We start from the raw sequence: 17874 nt of genomic DNA on the forward strand, positions 1-17874 counted from the left end.
AGTGTCGAACCCAACGAGGAGCAGAAGGAAATGACAAGCGGTTTCCAGTAAGGTTTTCTCTGCAAGCACTGAAATTGTAGGTAATAGATAGTTTTGTGATAAGATAAACAGTAACGAGCAATAAGTAAATAAAGTAAATAAAGTGCAGCAAGGTGGCCCAATCCTTTATGTAGCAAAGGATAAGCCTGGACAATTTCTAATAATAATAAAGGAGCTCCCAAGGACACATTGGGAATTATCGTCAAGCTACTTTTCATCACGTTCATATGATTCGCGTTCGGTACTTTGATAATTTGATATGTGGGTGGACCGGTACTTGGGTACCCCCCTAACTTGGACAAGCATCCCACTTATGATTAACCCCTATTGCAAACATCCGCAACTACAAAAGAAGTATTAAGGTAAACCTAACCACAGCATTAAACATATGGACCCATATCAGCCCCCAACGAAGCAACGCATAAACTAGGGTTTAAGCTTCTGTCACTCTAGCAACCCATCATCTACTTATTACTTCCCCATGCCTTCCTCTACGCCCAAATAATGGTGAAGTGTCATGTAGTCGACGTTCACATAACACCACTAGAGGAAAAGACAACATACATCTCATCAAAATATCAAACGAATACCAAATTCACATGACTACTAATAGCAAGACTTCACCCATGTCCTCAGGAACAAACGTAACTACACACAAATCATATTCATGTTCATAATCAGAGGAGTAATAATATGCATAAAGGATCTGAACATATGATCTTCCACCAAGTAAACCAATTAGCATCAACTACAAGGAGTAATCAACACTACTAGCAACCCACATGTACCAATTTGTGGTTTTGATACAAGATTGGATACAAGAGATGAACTAGGGTTTTGAGAGGAGATGGTGCTGGTGAAGATGTTGATGGAGATTGACCCCCTCACGATGAGAGGATCGTTGGTGATGACATTGGTGATGATTTCCCCCTCCCGGAGGGAAGTGTCCCCGGCAGAACAGCTCCGCCAGAGCCCTAGATTGATTCCGCCAAGGTTCCATCTCGTGGCGGCGGAGTTTCATCCCGTAAGCTTGCCCCTGATTTTTTCTAGGTTAAAAGTGATGATATAGCAAAAGATGGACACCGGAGGCCCACCAGGGGGGCCAGGAGATAGGGGCGCGCCCTATAGGGGGGGGCGCCCCCTGTCTCCTGGACAGGGTGTGGGCCCCCTGGCCTATTTCTTTTGCTCAAAAATTCTTATTAAATCCAAAAAGTTGTTTTGTGGAGTTTCAGGACTTTTGGAGCTGTGCAGAATAGGTTTCCAACGTTTGCTCCTTTTCCAGCCAGAATTCCAGGTGCCGGCATTCCCTCTCTTCATGGTAAACCTTGTAAAATAAGAGAGAATAGCCATAAGTATTGAGATATAATGGGTAATAACAGCCCATAATGCAATAAATATTGATATAAAAGCATGATGCAAAATGGACGTATCAACTCCCCCAAGCTTATACCTCGCTTGTCCTCAAGCGGAAGCCGAAATCGAAAAATATGTCCATATGTTTAGAGATAGAGGTGTCGATAAAAAAATACGGACATGAGGGCATCATGATCATTCTAATAACAACAACATATATAGATTTTGTCATATGATTTCCTATGCTCAAGTAACAAGCAATTCACAATGCCGAGTATGGTTCAAAAACTTCATTGGGAACTAACAAACTATATTCTCGGTCATTGATGCAATTGCAATTTATCGTAACATCAGAAAGTGTCAATAATAGAGCTTTTCAGCAAGATCACATACTCAACTATCTCGTAGTCTCCTACCATTGCTAACACTCATGCAGTACTTGTGGTTATAGAGTTTCAGCCGGACACTGAGAAAGATAGGGGCTTATTGTGTTGCCTCCCAACGTATTCACCTTTAGGTGATGTCAACAATAATAGCCCATGCTAACTTACATCCAATTGGATATATATATAAATCATGATCTTTCAAACACAAGGAGCTTTCCAAAGGATAAAATGAAAAAGGGAAAGGTGAGGATCACCTTGACTCAAGCATAAAGTAAAAACATAAAGTAAAAGATAGGCCCTTCGCAGAGGGAAGCAGAGGTTGTCATGCGCGTTTAGGGTTGATGCATAAAATCTTAATGCAAAAGAACGTCACTTTATATTGCCCCTTGTATGTGGACCTTTATTATGTAGTCCGTCGCTTTTATTACTTCCACAACAAGTTCGTACAAAGCTTATTTTCTCCGCACTAATAAGTCATACATATTTAGAGAGCAATTTTTATTGCTTGCACCGATGACAACTTACTTGAAGGATCTTACTCAATCCATAGGTAGGTATGGTGGACTCTCATGGCAAAACTGGGTTTAAGGGTAATTGGAAGCACAAGTAGTATCTCTACTTGGTGCAAGGAATTTGGCTAGCATGAGGGGGAAAGGCAAGCTCAACATGTTTGGAAGGTCAATGACAATATACTTTAACTGAGATGTCGGAAAACATAAACCATTACGTTGTCTTCCTTGTCCAACATCAACTCTTTTAGCATGTCATACTTAATGGGTGCTTCACAATCATAAAAGATGTCTAAGATAATATATCTATATGTGAACCCCTTGTTCCTTATCACTTCCTATTAATTGCAACGATGACCAAGGCTATGTTCATCAACTCTCAACAATTTTTATGCCTCATACTTTCTATGTGTGAAGTTATCACTATCCATAAGATCAATATGAACTCTTTTATTCTTTCTACTTTCTCAAGATCATAGCAACATAGCAAAGCCCTTGACTCAACACTAATCTTTATTATAGATAGCACACGGACTCGATTACATAAAGAGATCACAAAGCAAAACTCAAACTACTTGATATCAAAACTTCAATCTACTAGATCAAGATACTACTAAAAGGATTGAACTAAATAAAGCGGTAAAGATAGGAGTGTGATGGTGATACGATACCGGGGCACCTCCCCCAAGCTTGGCAGTTGCCAATGGGAGTGCCCATACCCATGTGATTATTTCCTCGGAGGTGGTGAAGTAGGAGTTGTTGATGATGTAGGCTTGTCGTTCGTCTTCCAAGGCATAGGCTCTCCATCATAAAAGGATGATCGAGTCTCTGGGATCCTTAAATATGCAGCCAAACTCATTCGCTTGAATCTATATTCATACTCACAGTTCTGGTTTTGCAGGCCATAGATCCGGGCTTGGAGGTGCTCGATTTTCTCTTGAAGCTTGAAGATGGTCTCCCCAATGACTTTAGCATCTAGCTTGTGGTTGTTGGTGAACTCCGTGATCATCATCTGGTTGGCGTTGAGTCCACGCTCCACCATCCCTTGACACTTGAAAACTTCCTGCTCCACGACTTCGAGCTTTGTCTCCACGCTCCCGGCACGCCTTGGTCCCTCCACATCGCGGATGTGCAGCACCCCCTCATGCATCTCAATGGTTTGAGGGTGTTGCAGTACCTCCGTGAGATAGGGGTTGATAACCCTCTCGAAAAACTTGTCCTTGGGAGCGCTTGGAGACGCCATGATGCTCTAGATCTGAAACAGAAATAGCTCAAAATGAAAACAGAGGATATTTGCGTGATACGGTGGTCAAAACCTTCAGGAGTATATATAATGAATTTTTACTGACAAAAATACGTAACATACAAGAAAATGGAGTTCGGGAGGCACACGAGGTGCCCACGAGACAGGGGGGCGCCCTATAGGGGGGGGGCGCCCTCCACTCTCGTGGGAGCCTCGTGTCCCTTTCGGACTACTTCTTTCTTCCTAAAATTCTTAAATAATCCAAAACTGATAAAAATTGCCATTAAAGTTGTTTTGGAGTCGGTTTCCTTACTATACCACATACCTATACCTTTTCAGAGTCTGGAACATTCTGGAAAGTGTCCCTTATGCATTCCTCAGGGGTTACGGTTTCAATAATATTAGTTTCAACATTGATAGGATTACCTGAAATATAGTGTTTAATTCTTTGACCGTTAACCACCATTGGACTTGTGCCTTCGAAGTTGTTAATTTTTATAGCACCAAAATGATAGACCTCCTCAATAACGTAGGGACCTTCCCATTTTGAGAGAAGTTTTCCTGCAAAAAATCTTAAACGAGAGTTGAATAATAACACATAATCTCCAACGTTAAACTCATGCTTTTGTATCCTCTTATCATGCCAGCATTTGACTTTTTCTTTGAAAAGCTTGGCATTCTCATAGGCTTGGGTTCTCCATTCATCAAGTGAGCTAATATCAAACAACATCTTCTCATCGACAAGTTTGAAGTCATAATTGATCTCTTTAATAGCCCAATATGCTTTATGTTCAAGTTCAAGAGGTAAATGACACGCTTTTCTGTAAACCATCTTATAAGGAGATGATGAGGACATCAATACCATTGTTACACCCACAACCCCTGCTGCTATACATACTGGACCAATTACTAGAGCTCGCGCACGCCAACTAAATTACCAGGTACTTCCGTTTCTTGGTAATGATTCTAATGTTCATGAGAATATGATGCTGCCTAAATTGGATACATTTGTTTTGCTTACAAATGAAGGGCCTATCTTGGAGAAGGATGAACATTAGAGCAAGAGAAAGCATGGAGATGATGGCATGCGCAAGGGGAACAAGAACGGAGTTACGAGTGATGATTTCAGGTCTTTGAAGCCACCATAACGAGTGCATGAAGGCTTGGACGAAATATACAAGATGCCACTTCATAAATTTCGTCCAGAGGCTATTATAGGTGTTGCGTCACCTTTTTATTGGGCCAGGCCCATGTAATTTCGAAATACATTAGTATAGGCTATTTTTAGAGTCCGTATGTGTGGGGAAACAAGAGATAGGGTTGATTTCAGACCCCTCCACCAAGGGCCACGAAATTCCCCCTCTCTTCCTCCATATATACAGCCCTTAGGGCACCGTTTAGACTTTGAGTTTTGTTTAGATTAAAGTTCGCCATAGCTGCAACTTCGCGTACTTCGTTTGTGTTCAACGACCAGACAAAGGCGTCACAGAACCCCACCTTGATCAATAAAGCTTTCATCTTATATTCATAATATCCAGATTGCAATCTCAGTTTCTTGCTTGTTCTTCGTTTGCTCGCAGGAAATAGACCCTCGTGGTCAGGTTGATCGTGCTCCGGCGTGGTCAATAACCTCTCGGAGTTGGTTTAGCGATTGCTAAGGCGCGACGTCCTCGCACGTTCGTAGTCGGATCGTCAAAGTCGACTTCCACCAAAGCGAAATCCATCATCTCATCGAAAGACGGGACACCTTTGCCTTTATCAAGTGGTATCAGTTTTCAGGTTGCTCGGTGAGATTTTATAGTTTTTCGTAGTTTAGATCGAGTCTGTTCTTCATACCTATAGTCCACGAAAAAGCCACAAAAAAATTAGGGTTATCATCATATCCGAACCAGTCTGAGCCATTACATAATCTTTTCTATATTTGTGTTGTTAAATTTGCGGTTGCATCGTCGTGTCTAGTTGCTGGTCTTAGTGTCTAGTCCTTTAGAGTTTCGAGTTCTGTTCACAAGTTGTCACGCCGCCGCCGCATCATCATCATCACCGCTACCATATACCACCATCGTCATCACCGCTGCCATATACCACATATCCACCTCCATCACGCTAATCCGAGTCCACCTGCAACATATATCTGCCACCAGTCCGAGTTCCACCAGATTCATCTCCGCCACCAGTCCGAGTTCCACCAGATTCATCTCCGCCACCAGTCCTAGTCCGCGTCCAGTATTTGTTGCTTTGTTTTCGACTTCCAGATAACGCCATACTCCGAGTCGTGATAGAGAAGGACTCCCGAACTTTCGTGTTACCCGCAGTAGAAAAATAGCTCAAGTTTCAAAAAAAAACTAAGTCCGGAAAATTCTGGCTAGGCAGTTTCTAGACCATTTGTAGACTTTTTTGAAAAAAAATTGTTGCGGAGCAAAAAAAAAGTGCAAAAAAAGTGAAAAAAAGAGAGAAAAAATTCAGAGTGTGCTCCTCCCTTGTTTACGTGTAGCACCATGATTTTGTTAGTGTTCTAGGCTTGCGTCTCTAGCACAGTCTAGCCTAGGACCAGCACAGTACCGTCGTTGAGCGTTTATTCAACTTTGCATCTCTGAATTGATTATTGCTGACCCTTTTTGCTACCATATTATAAGCCTTCCCAGCTCCACATACATCTACGTCGTGCGTTTGATTCTCCCTGGTAATCGCTCTATCCAAGCTTTGAGAGTTTTGACTACAACAGTTGCCGATCACCACCTGCTGCTGGGTAAGAACTGGTAAGAATTTGAGATTCGCTTGAAGGATTTGTGACACACCACCACCACCACCGCTTCCTAGTAGTCTGTAGAATCATATTATTTGTGTTTCTATTGCTGCTAACCATGCCAGGATCACAAGCCGATGAGACTGATTGGGAGAACCTGACGAACAAACAGCTACATGATAAATTTCAGCAAATGATGAGTGGACAGATGCAAGATGTGCTAAACAGATTTGACGAGGCCATGGAGAAGATAGATGGCATTGAGAAGACGTTCGAAACAAAGCTTGATAGCAAGTTTAATGAATTGCTCGCGCGTTTTCCACAACCACCGCCGGCTGCACCTATCGCACCTCTGCAACAACAACAACAACAACAACGCCTCCTTCCGAATCAGTATGGACGAACGAAGCATGTTCCTATTGAGGATGGCCAAACTTCTGGTGCTGTTGTTCCTGTTGTTGATGTTTCTTTGGCTCGTGCTACTGCTGCTGCTGGTACCCAGGAGGATGATGAGTATGCGGGCGATTATGAGGATGAGGTTGATCAAAATCAGAACTACGTGCAGCCACCAGCACGACCACCAGCAGGTCGACCTCAGGTATATATTCGTAATGGTAGGCCTGCACCACCACCTCAGGTACGAGATGATGTCCATATTTCTAAACTAAAATTGAATATTCCATCATTTGAGGGTAGATATGTTCCTGATATATATCTTACTTGGGAGTTAGAAACTGAACAACGATTTACATGTTTACAATATCCTAAGGAGAGACGGGTTGCTGCTGCTGTTTGTGCTTTCACTAGTTTTGCATGTGTATGGTGGTCTGAACATTGTAGATTATATCCTATTCCAACTACTTGGGCTGCTTTGAAAACTGTTATGCGTACGCGTTGGGTTCCACCATATTATCAACGTGAATTGCTTCAAAAATTGCAGCGTTTAAGACAAGGGAAAAATTCTGTAGAAGAATATTATCAGGAATTACAAACTGGCATGATTAGATGTGGTATTGTTGAGGAGAATGAAGCTATGCTTGCACGTTTTCTGGGTGGATTAAATAGAGAGGTTCAGACCATTCTAGACTATAAGGAGTATACTAATATCGCTCATTTATTCCATCTTGCTTGTAAAGCTGAACGTGAAGTGCAGGATCGACAAGCATTGGCGCGAACTAACTTTTCTGCAGGCCGACCTTCATCATGGACACCGCGTGCATCTTCTACTTCAACTGCACCAGCACCTCAATCAGGTGCCTCCTCCAGTCGTGATACAAGAAAACAGGCACAACCACCATTATCTGCCAAGAGCGCACCTGTCGGGCCTGCACAGAGTTCTTCCTCTTCCATGGCATCAACAAGGCACACAAGTGATATTATTTGTCGTCGTTGTAAGGGAGGAGGTCATTACGCGAGAGAATGCAGATCTCAGCGTGTGATGATTGCTACCGAGGATGGTGGATATGAGTCCGCTTGTGACTATGATGAGGAGACTTTGGCTCTTATTACACGTGAAGAACATGGTGGAGATGATTCTGATCATGAGACGCAATACATGGCTCCTGAAGACGCTGACAGGTATGAATGTTTAGTTGCTCAACGTGTTCTGAGTGTGCAGGTCACACAAGCTGAGCAAAATCAGAGGCACAATTTGTTCCATACCAAGGAAGTTGTGAAGGAGCGTTCTGTGCGCGTCATCATAGACGGAGGTAGCTGCAACAACTTGGCTAGCATGGAGATGGTGGAGAAGCTTTCTCTCACCACAAGACCACATCCACATCCTTACTACATCCAATGGTTCAACAACAGCGGCAAGGTTAAGGTAACACGTACTGTTCGTGTGCATTTTAGTATCTCTACATATGCTGATTATGTTGATTGTGATGTGGTACCTATGCAAGCATGTTTCTTATTACTTGGTAGACCATGGCAATTTGATAAAAAAATTGTACACCATGGTAGAAACAATCAGTATACTCTTGTTCATAAGGATAAAAATATTACTTTGCTTCCTATGACTCCTGATTCTATTTTGAAAGATGATATTAATAGAGCTAATAAAGCAAAACAGGAGAAGAATAAGAGTGAAAAACAGATTGTGGCAAAAGAATTTGAGCAACAAATGAAGCCTAATAATAAACCATCTAGTGTTGCTTCTGAATTAAATTGAAAAGTGCATGTTTATTTGCCACCAAATCTGATATTGATGAGCTAGATTTCAGCAAATCTGTTTGCTATGCTTTTGTGTGCAAAGAGGCATTATTTTCATTCGAGGACGTGCCTTCCTCTTTGCCTCCTGCTGTCACTAACATTTTGCAGGAGTTCGCTAACGTCTTTCCACAAGACGTGCCACCGGGATTACCGACCATTCGAGGGATTGAGCATCAGATTGACTTAATTCCCGGTGCTTCACTGCCAAACCGTGCGCCATACCGTACCAATCCAGAGGAGACGAAGGAGATTATGCGTCAAGTACAAGAGCTTCTCGACAAAGGTTATATACGCGAATCCCTTAGTCCTTGTGCTGTTCCTATTATTCTAGTGCCGAAAAAGGATGGTACATCACGTATGTGTGTTGATTGTAGAGGCATTAATAATATTACTATTCGTTATCGTCATCCTATTCCTAGGCTAGATGATATGCTTGATGAATTGAGTGGCTCTACAATATTCTCCAAAGTTGATTTGCGTAGTGGATACCATCAAATTCGTATGAAATTGGGAGATGAATGGAAAACAGCATTTAAAACTAAGTTTGGATTATATGAGTGGTTAGTCATGCCTTTTGGGTTAACTAATGCACCTAGTACTTTCATGAGATTAATGAACGAAGTTTTACGTGCTTTCATTGGACGATTTGTGGTAGTTTACTTTGATGACATATTGATTTATAGCAGATCTTTGGAAGAACATTTGGAACATTTACGTGCTGTTTTTATTGCTCTACGTGATGCACGTTTGTTTGGTAACCTTGGGAAGTGCACCTTTTGCACCGACCGAGTATCTTTTCTTGGCTATGTTGTTACTCCACAGGGAATTGAAGTTGATAAAGCCAAGATTGACGCTATTGAGAGTTGGCCGCAGCCCAAAACGGTCACACAAGTGAGGAGTTTTCTTGGCCTCGCTGGATTCTATAGGCGTTTTGTGCGAGATTTCAGCACCATTGCTGCACCTCTCAATGAGCTTACAAAGAAAGATGTGCCTTTTCTTTGGGGTACCGCACAGGAAGAAGCCTTCACGGTATTGAAAGATAAGTTGACACATGCTCCTTTACTCCAACTTCCTGATTTTAATAAGACTTTTGAGCTTGAATGTGATGCTAGTGGAATTGGATTAGGAGGTGTGTTATTACAAGATGGCAAACCTGTTGCATATTTTTCTGAAAAATTGAGTGGGCCTAGTCTGAATTATTCTACTTATGATAAAGAATTATATGCTCTTGTTCGGACTTTAGAAACATGGCAACATTATTTATGGCCCAAAGAATTTGTTATACATTCTGATCATGAATCTTTGAAACATATTAAAAGTCAAGCTAAACTGAATCGTAGACATGCTAAATGGGTTGAATTCATTGAGACTTTCCCTTATGTCATTAAACACAAGAAGGGAAAAGAAAATGTTATTGCTGATGCATTGTCTCGTCGCTATACTATGCTTTCACAACTTGACTTCAAAATATTTGGTTTGGAGACCATCAAATATCAATATGTGCATGATGCTGATTTTAAAGATGTAATGCAGAATTGTAAAGAAGGAAGAATGTGGAACAAGTTCGTCGTTAACGATGGATTTGTGTTTCGTGCTAACAAGCTATGCATTCTAGCTAGCTCTGTTCGTCTTTTGTTGTTGCAGGAGGCGCATGGAGGAGGATTAATGGGACACTTTGGCGTGAAGAAGACGGAGGATGTACTTTCTACACATTTCTTTTGGCCAAAGATGAGACGGGATGTTGAGCGTTTTATTGCTCGCTGCACTACATGTCAAAAAGCTAAGTCACGACTCAATCCTCATGGTTTATATATGCCTTTGCCTGTACCTAGTGTTCCTTGGGAGGATATATCTATGGACTTTGTTTTAGGTTTACCTCGAACAAAGAAGGGGAGGGATAGCATATTTGTTGTCGTGGATAGATTCTCGAAAATGGCACACTTTATACCATGTCATAAAAGCGATGATGCTGTTAATGTTGCTGATTTGTTCTTTCGTGAAATTATTCGCTTGCATGGTGTGCCAAATACTATTGTTTCAGATCGTGATACTAAATTTCTTAGCCACTTTTGGAGATGTTTATGGGCTAAGTTGGGGACTAAACTGCTTTTTAGTACTACTTGTCACCCCCAAACTGATGGACAAACTGAAGTAGTCAATAGAACATTGTCTACTATGCTTAGGGCTGTTTTGAAGAATAATAAGAAAATGTGGGAGGAATGCTTGCCTCATATTGAATTTGCTTATAATCGTTCATTGCATTCTACTACTAAGATGTGCCCTTTTGAAGTTGTGTATGGTTTCCTACCTCGTGCACCTATTGATTTGTTGCCTCTTCCATCTTCGGAGAAGGTTAATTTTGATGCTAAACAACATGCTGAATTGATTTTAAAAATGCATGAGTTAACTAAGGAAAACATTGAGCGTATGAATGCTAAATATAAACTTGCTGGAGATAAGGGTAGAAAACATGTTGTGTTTGCACCTGGAGATCTTGTTTGGTTACATTTGTGTAAAGATGGATTTCCTGATTTGCGCAAATCAAAGCTAATGCCACGTGCTGATGGTCCCTTTAAGGTGTTAGAGAAAATAAATTATAATGCATACAAACTTGAGCTGCCTGCAGATTTTGGGGTTAGTCCCACTTTTAACATTGCATATTTGAAGCCTTATTTGGGTGAGGAAGATGAACTTCCGTCGAGGACGACTTCATTTCAAGAAGGGGAGGATGATGAGGACATCAATACCATTGTTACACCCACAGACCCTGTTGCTATACATACCGGACCAATTACTAGAGCTCGCGCACGCCAACTAAATTACCAGGTACTTTCGTTTCTTGGTAATGATTCTAATGTTCATGAGAATATGATGCTGCCTAAATTGGATACATTTGTTTTGCTTACAAATGAAGGGCCTAGCTTGGAGAAGGATGAACATTGGAGCAAGAGAAAGCATGGAGATGATGGCATGCGCAAGGGGAACAAGAACGGAGTTACGAGTGATGATTTCAGGTCTTTGAAGCCACCATAATGAGTGCATGAAGCCTTGGACGAAATATACAAGATGCCACTTCATAAATTTCGTCCAGAGGCTATTATAGGTGCCGCGTCACCTTTTTATTGGGCCAGGCCCATGTAATTTCGAAATACATTAGTATAGGCTATTTTTAGAGTCCGTATGTGTGGGGAAACAAGAGATAGGGTTGATTTCGGACCCCTCCACCAAGGGCCACGAAATTCCCCCTCTCTTCCTCAATATATACAGCCCTTAGGGCACCGTTTAGACTTTGGGTTTTTCTTAGATTAAAGTTTGACATAGCTGCAACTTCGCGTACTTTGTTTGTGTTCAACGACCAGACAAAGGCGTCACAGAACCCCACCTTGATCAGTAAAGCTTTCATCTTATATTCGCAATATCCAGATTCCAATCTCAGTTTCTTGCTTGTTCTTCGTTTGCTCGCAGGAAATAGACCCTCGTGGTCAGGTTGATCGTGCTCCGGCGTGGTCAATAACCTCTTGGAGTTGGTTTAGCGATTGCTAAGGCGCGACGTCCTCGCACGTTCGTAGTCGGATCGTCAAAGTCGACTTCCACCAAAGTGAAATCCATCATCTCACCGAAAGACGAGACACCTTTGCCTCTATCAGGAGACATACCCATAGGATTTTTGTATGCAGTTCTATAGGCCCATAATGCGTCATCAAGTTTTTTGGACCAATTCTTTCTAGATCTATTCACAGTCTTTTGCAAAATTAATTTGAGCTCTCTATTGCTCAACTCTACTTGACCACTAGACTGCGGATGATAAGGAGATGCTATTTTATGATTGACATCATACTTAGCAAGCATCTTACGGAAAGCGCCATGAATAAAATGTGAACCGCCATCAGTCATAAGATATCTAGGGACTCCAAACCTCGGAAAAATAACTTCTTTAAGAATTTTAATAGAAGTGTTATGATCAGCACTACTAGTTGGAATAGCTTATACCCACTTAGTAACGTAATCAACAGCAACTAAAATATGTGTATAACCATTAGAGGCGGGAAAAGGTCCCATATAATCAAAGCCCCAAACATCAAACGGTTCAATAACAAGAGAATAATTCATAGGCATTTCTTGACATCTACTAATGTTACCTATTCTTTGACATTCATCACAGGATAAGACAAACTTACGAGCATCTTTGAAGAGAGTAGGCCAATAAAAACCAGATTGTAGTACCTTGTGTGCAGTTCTATCTCCAGCGTGGTGTCCTCCATAAGATTCAGAGTGACACTTATGTAGAATCTGTTCATGTTCATGCTCAGGCACACAACGTCTAATAACACCATCTACTCCTTTATAAAGGTGTGGATCATCCCAGAAGTAATGTCTTAAATCATAAAAGAACTTTTTCTTTTGCTGGTATGTGAAACTAGGCGGTAAATATTTAGCAACAATGTAATTAGCATAATCAGCATACCAAGGAGCAGTACGAGAAGCATTGATGACCGCTAATTGTTCATCAGGAAAGCTATCATTAATAGGTAGTGGGTCATCAAGAACATTCTCTAACCTAGACAAGTTGTCTGCAGCGGGGTTCTCAACTCCCTTTATATCAATAATATGCAAGTCAAATTCTTGGAGCAAGAGAACCCATCTAATGAGTCTAGGCTTAGCATCTTTCTTTTCCATAAGATATTTAATAGCAGCATGATCAGTGTGAATAGTAACTTTGGAATCAACAATATAAGGTCTAAACTTATCACATGCAAACACAACTGCTAAGAACTCTTTTTCTGTAGTAGCATAATTTCTCTGGGCAGTATCAAGAGTCTTACTAGCATACTGGATAACATTCAATTTCTTATCGACTCTTTGCCCTAAAACAGCACCTACAACATAATCACTAGCATCGCACATAATTTTAAAAGGTAAATTCCAATCAGGTGGCTGAACAATAGGTGCAGTGATCAAAGCTTTCTTAAGTACTTCAAACGCTTCTACACAATCATCATCAAAGACAAAAGGAATATCTTTTTTGCAATAAATTAGTCAGAGGCCTAGAGATTTTAGAAAAGTCCTTAATGAACCTCCTATAAAAACCGGCGTGACCAAGGAAACTTCTTATACCTTTTATGTCCTTGGGACATGGCATCTTTTCAATAGCATCAACTTTGGCTATATCAACTTCAATACCTCTCTCGGAGATCTTGTGCCCCAAGATAATGCCGTCATTAACCATAAAGTGAAAATTTTCCCAATTCAGGACGAGACTAGTGTCTTCGCATCTCTGCAAAACTCGATCAAGGTTGCTCAAACAATCATCAAAATAGGATCCATAGACAGAGAAGTCATCCATGAATACCTCACAAATCGTTTCACAAAAATTAGAGAATGTAGCCATCATGCATCTTTGAAAGGTAGCAGGTGCATTACATAAACCAAAAGGCATACGTCTATAAGCAAAATTACCAAAAGAGCAAGTAAAAGTAGTTTCAGATTGATCCTTCGTGACACAAGTATTTGAGAGAAGCCAGAATAACCATCTAGAAAGCAAAAATGTGTGTGTTTGGATAGTCTTTCTAGCATTTGATCAATAAAAGGTAAAGGGTAATGATCTTTCTTAGTAGCTTTATTTAACTTACGGAAATCAATTACCATCCTATAACCTGTAATAATTCTTTGCGGGATCAATTCATCTTTATCATTAGGAACAACCGTAATTCCTCCCTTTTTAGGGACACAATTAACAGGGCTTACCCATTCACTATCAGCAATGGGATAAATAATACCTGCCTCAAGGAGCTTTAGTATCTCCTTTCTTACCACTTCCTTCATCTTGGGATTTAATCGTCTTTGAGGATCTCTAACTGATTTGGCATCTTTCTCCACTGAAATCTTGTGTTGACATAATGTGGGACTAATGCCCTTAAGATCATCCAGAGTATATCCAATAGCTGCTCGGTGCTTCTTCAGAGTTTTCAATAATCTTTCTTCTTCTTTCTCTGAAAGGTTAGCACTAATAATAATAGGATATATTTATTTTTCATCAAGATAAGCATACTTAAGATTATTAGGTAATGGTTTGAGTTCAAACACGGGATCACCCTTGGGTGGAGGGGGATCCCCAAGAATTTCAATGGGAAGGTTATGTTTCAGCATAGGTTCTTGTTTAAGGAACATTTCATCTATTTCTTCCCTTTCCTTCATAAACATATCGTTTTCATGGTCTAGCAAATATTGTTCTAACGGATCAGTTGGAGGAACATCAATGGAAGCAAGACCAACAATCTCATCCTTACTAGGTGGTTCCCTTTCACGAGGTTGTCTACTAAACTTAGCGAAATTAAACTCATGAGACATACCATCTATACCGACAGTGACAATATTCTTTTCACAATTAATCTTAGCACTAGCAGTATTCAAGAAGGGTCTACCAAAAATAATGGGACAAAAATCATCTTGTGGGGAACCAAGAACAAGAAAATCAGCAGGGTATTTAACCTTCCCACACAAAACTTCAACATCTCTAACAATCCCAATAGGTTTAATGGTATCCCTATTAGCAAGCTTAATAGTAACATCAATGTCTTCTAATTCAACGGGTGCAATGTCGTGCATAATTTCTTTATAAAGATCATAAGGTATCGCACTAGCACCAGCACCCATATCACATAAGCCATGATAACAATGATCTCCTATTTTAACAGAAATAACAGGCATGCCTATGACAGGTCTACGTGTCTTAGTATCAGGTCTAGCAATATTAGCAGTCTCACCCAAGAAAGAAATAACATGCCCATCTAAGTCCTCATCCAAGAGATCTTTAACCATAGCAATACTAGGTTCAACATTAATTTGCTCAGGAGGTGTATAAGTCCTAGTATTACTCTCACGAACAACAGTCAAAGCTTTAGCATGATCCTTTATCCTAACAGGAAAAGGAGGTTTTTCAACATAAGCAGTAGGAACAATAGGATCACTATAGGTAATAGTCTTTTCTTCGACTGTAATAGGTGCAACTACTTTCACTTCAACAGGAGGGTTATATTTAAACCACTTCTCTTTAGGGAGATCAACGTGAGTAGCAAAAGATTCACAAAAAGTAGCTACTATCTCAGAGTCAAGTCCATACTTAGAGCTAAATCCACGAAAAGCATCGGTATCCATAAAAGATTTAACACAATCGAACTTAGGTGTCATACATGACTCCTTACCATCGTCGGAACCCCAATCTTCAGAGTTGCGTTTAATTCTTTCCAATAAGTCCCATTTGAAATCAATATTCTTCAGCATATAAGAACCAGCACAGGAAGTATCGAGCAGGTTGCGATTATCAAGAGAAAGCCGAGCATAAAAATTGTGAACAATCATTTCCCGAGAGAGCTCATGATTGGGGCATGAATATAACATTGACTTAAGCCTCCCCCAAGCTTGAGCGATGCTTTCTCCTTCGTGAGGCCAGAAATTATATATGTAATTATGATCACGATGAACAAGATGCATAGGATAGAACTTCTCATGAAATTCCAACTTCAATCGCTTATAATTCCAAGATCTCGTATCATCACATAGCCTATACCATGTCAATGCATCTACCTTCAAAGATAAAGGGAAGACCTTCCTTTTGACAACATCATCGGGAATACCTGCAAGCTTAAATAATCCACAAACTTCATCCACAAAGATAAGGTGTAAGTCGGGATGCAATGTTCCATCTCCTGCAAATGGATTAGCTAGCAGTTTCTCTATCATACCCGAAGGAATCTCAAAGTAAATATTTTCATAAAGTTCAGTAGGTTGAGGAGCAACTCTTTGCTCTTCTCGTTGGGGTGAAGATACCCCAAACAAGCCCTCAAAGGATTAGTTTCCATAGTGACAAGTAACAGAAAATTTCAGCACACTATATAAATGTTTCCTTACCAAGTTCCACTCACCAAAAGCGCTACACTCCCCGGCAACGGCGCCAGAAAAGAGTCTTGATGACCCACAAGTATAGGGGATCTATCGTAGTCCTTTCGATAAGTAAGAGTGTCGAACCCAATGAGGAGCAGAAGGAAATGACAAGCGGTTTTCAGTAAGGTTTTCTCTGCAAGCACTGAAATTGTAGGTAATAGATAGTTTTGTGATAAGATAAATAGTAACGAGCAACAAGTAAATAAAGTAAATAAAGTGCAGCAAGGTGGCCCAATCCTTTATGTAGCAAAGGATAAGCCTGGACAATTTCTAATAATAATAAAGGAGCTTCCGAGGACACATTGGGAATTATCGTCAAGCTAGTTTTCATCACGTTCATATGATTCGCGTTTGGTACTTTGATAATTTGATATGTGGGTGGACCGGTACTTGGGTACTACCCTAACTTGGACAAGCATCCCACTTATGATTAACCCCTATTGCAAGCATCGGCAACTACAAAAGAAGTATTAAGGTAAACCTAACCACAACATTAAACATATGGATCCATAACAGCCCCTAACGAAGCAACGCATAAACTAGGGTTTAAGCTTCTGTCACTCTAGCAACCCATCATCTACTTATTACTTCCCCATGCTTTCCTCTAGGCCCAAATAATGGTGAAGTGTCATGTAGTCGACATTCACATAACACCACTAGAGGAAAAGACAACATACATCTCATCAAAATATCGAACGAATACCAAATTCACATGACTACTAATAGCAAGACTTCACCCATGTCCTCAGGAACAAACGTAACTACTCACAAAGCATATTCATGTTCATAATCAAAGGAGTAATAATATGCATAAAGGATCTGAACATATGATCTTCCACCAAGTAAACCAATTAGCATCAACTACAAGGAGTAATCAACACTACTAGCAACCCACAGGTACCAATTTGTGGTTTTGATACAAGATTGGATACAAGAGATGAACTAGGGTTTTGAGAGGAGATGTTGCGGGTGAAGATGTTGATGGAGATTGACCCCTCCCGATGAGAGGATCGTTGCTGATGACGTTGGTGATGATTTCCCCCTCCCGGAGGGAAGTGTCCCCGGCAGAACAGCTCCGTTAGAGCCCTAGATTGATTCTGCCAAGGTTCTGTCTCATGGCGGCGGAGTTTCGTCCCGTAAGCTTGCCCCCGATTTTTTTCCAGTGTAAAAGTGATGATGTAGCAGAAGATGGACGTCGGAGGCCCACCAGGGGGCCCAGGAGATAGAGGGCGTGCCCTATAGGGGGGGGGCGCCCCCCTGTCTCCTGGACAGGGTGTGGGCCCCCTGGCCTATTTCTTTTGCTCAGAAATTCTTATTAAATCCAAAAGGTTGTTTCGTGGAGTTTCAGGACTTTTGGAGCTGTGCAGAATAGGTTTCCAACGTTTGCTCCTTTTCCAGTCGGAATTCCAGCTGCCGGCATTCCCCCTCTTCATGGTAAACCTTGTAAAA

Source organism: Triticum aestivum, chromosome 7B, assembly GCF_018294505.1.
Source record: "Triticum aestivum cultivar Chinese Spring chromosome 7B, IWGSC CS RefSeq v2.1, whole genome shotgun sequence".
Lineage (NCBI taxonomy): Eukaryota > Viridiplantae > Streptophyta > Magnoliopsida > Poales > Poaceae > Triticum > Triticum aestivum.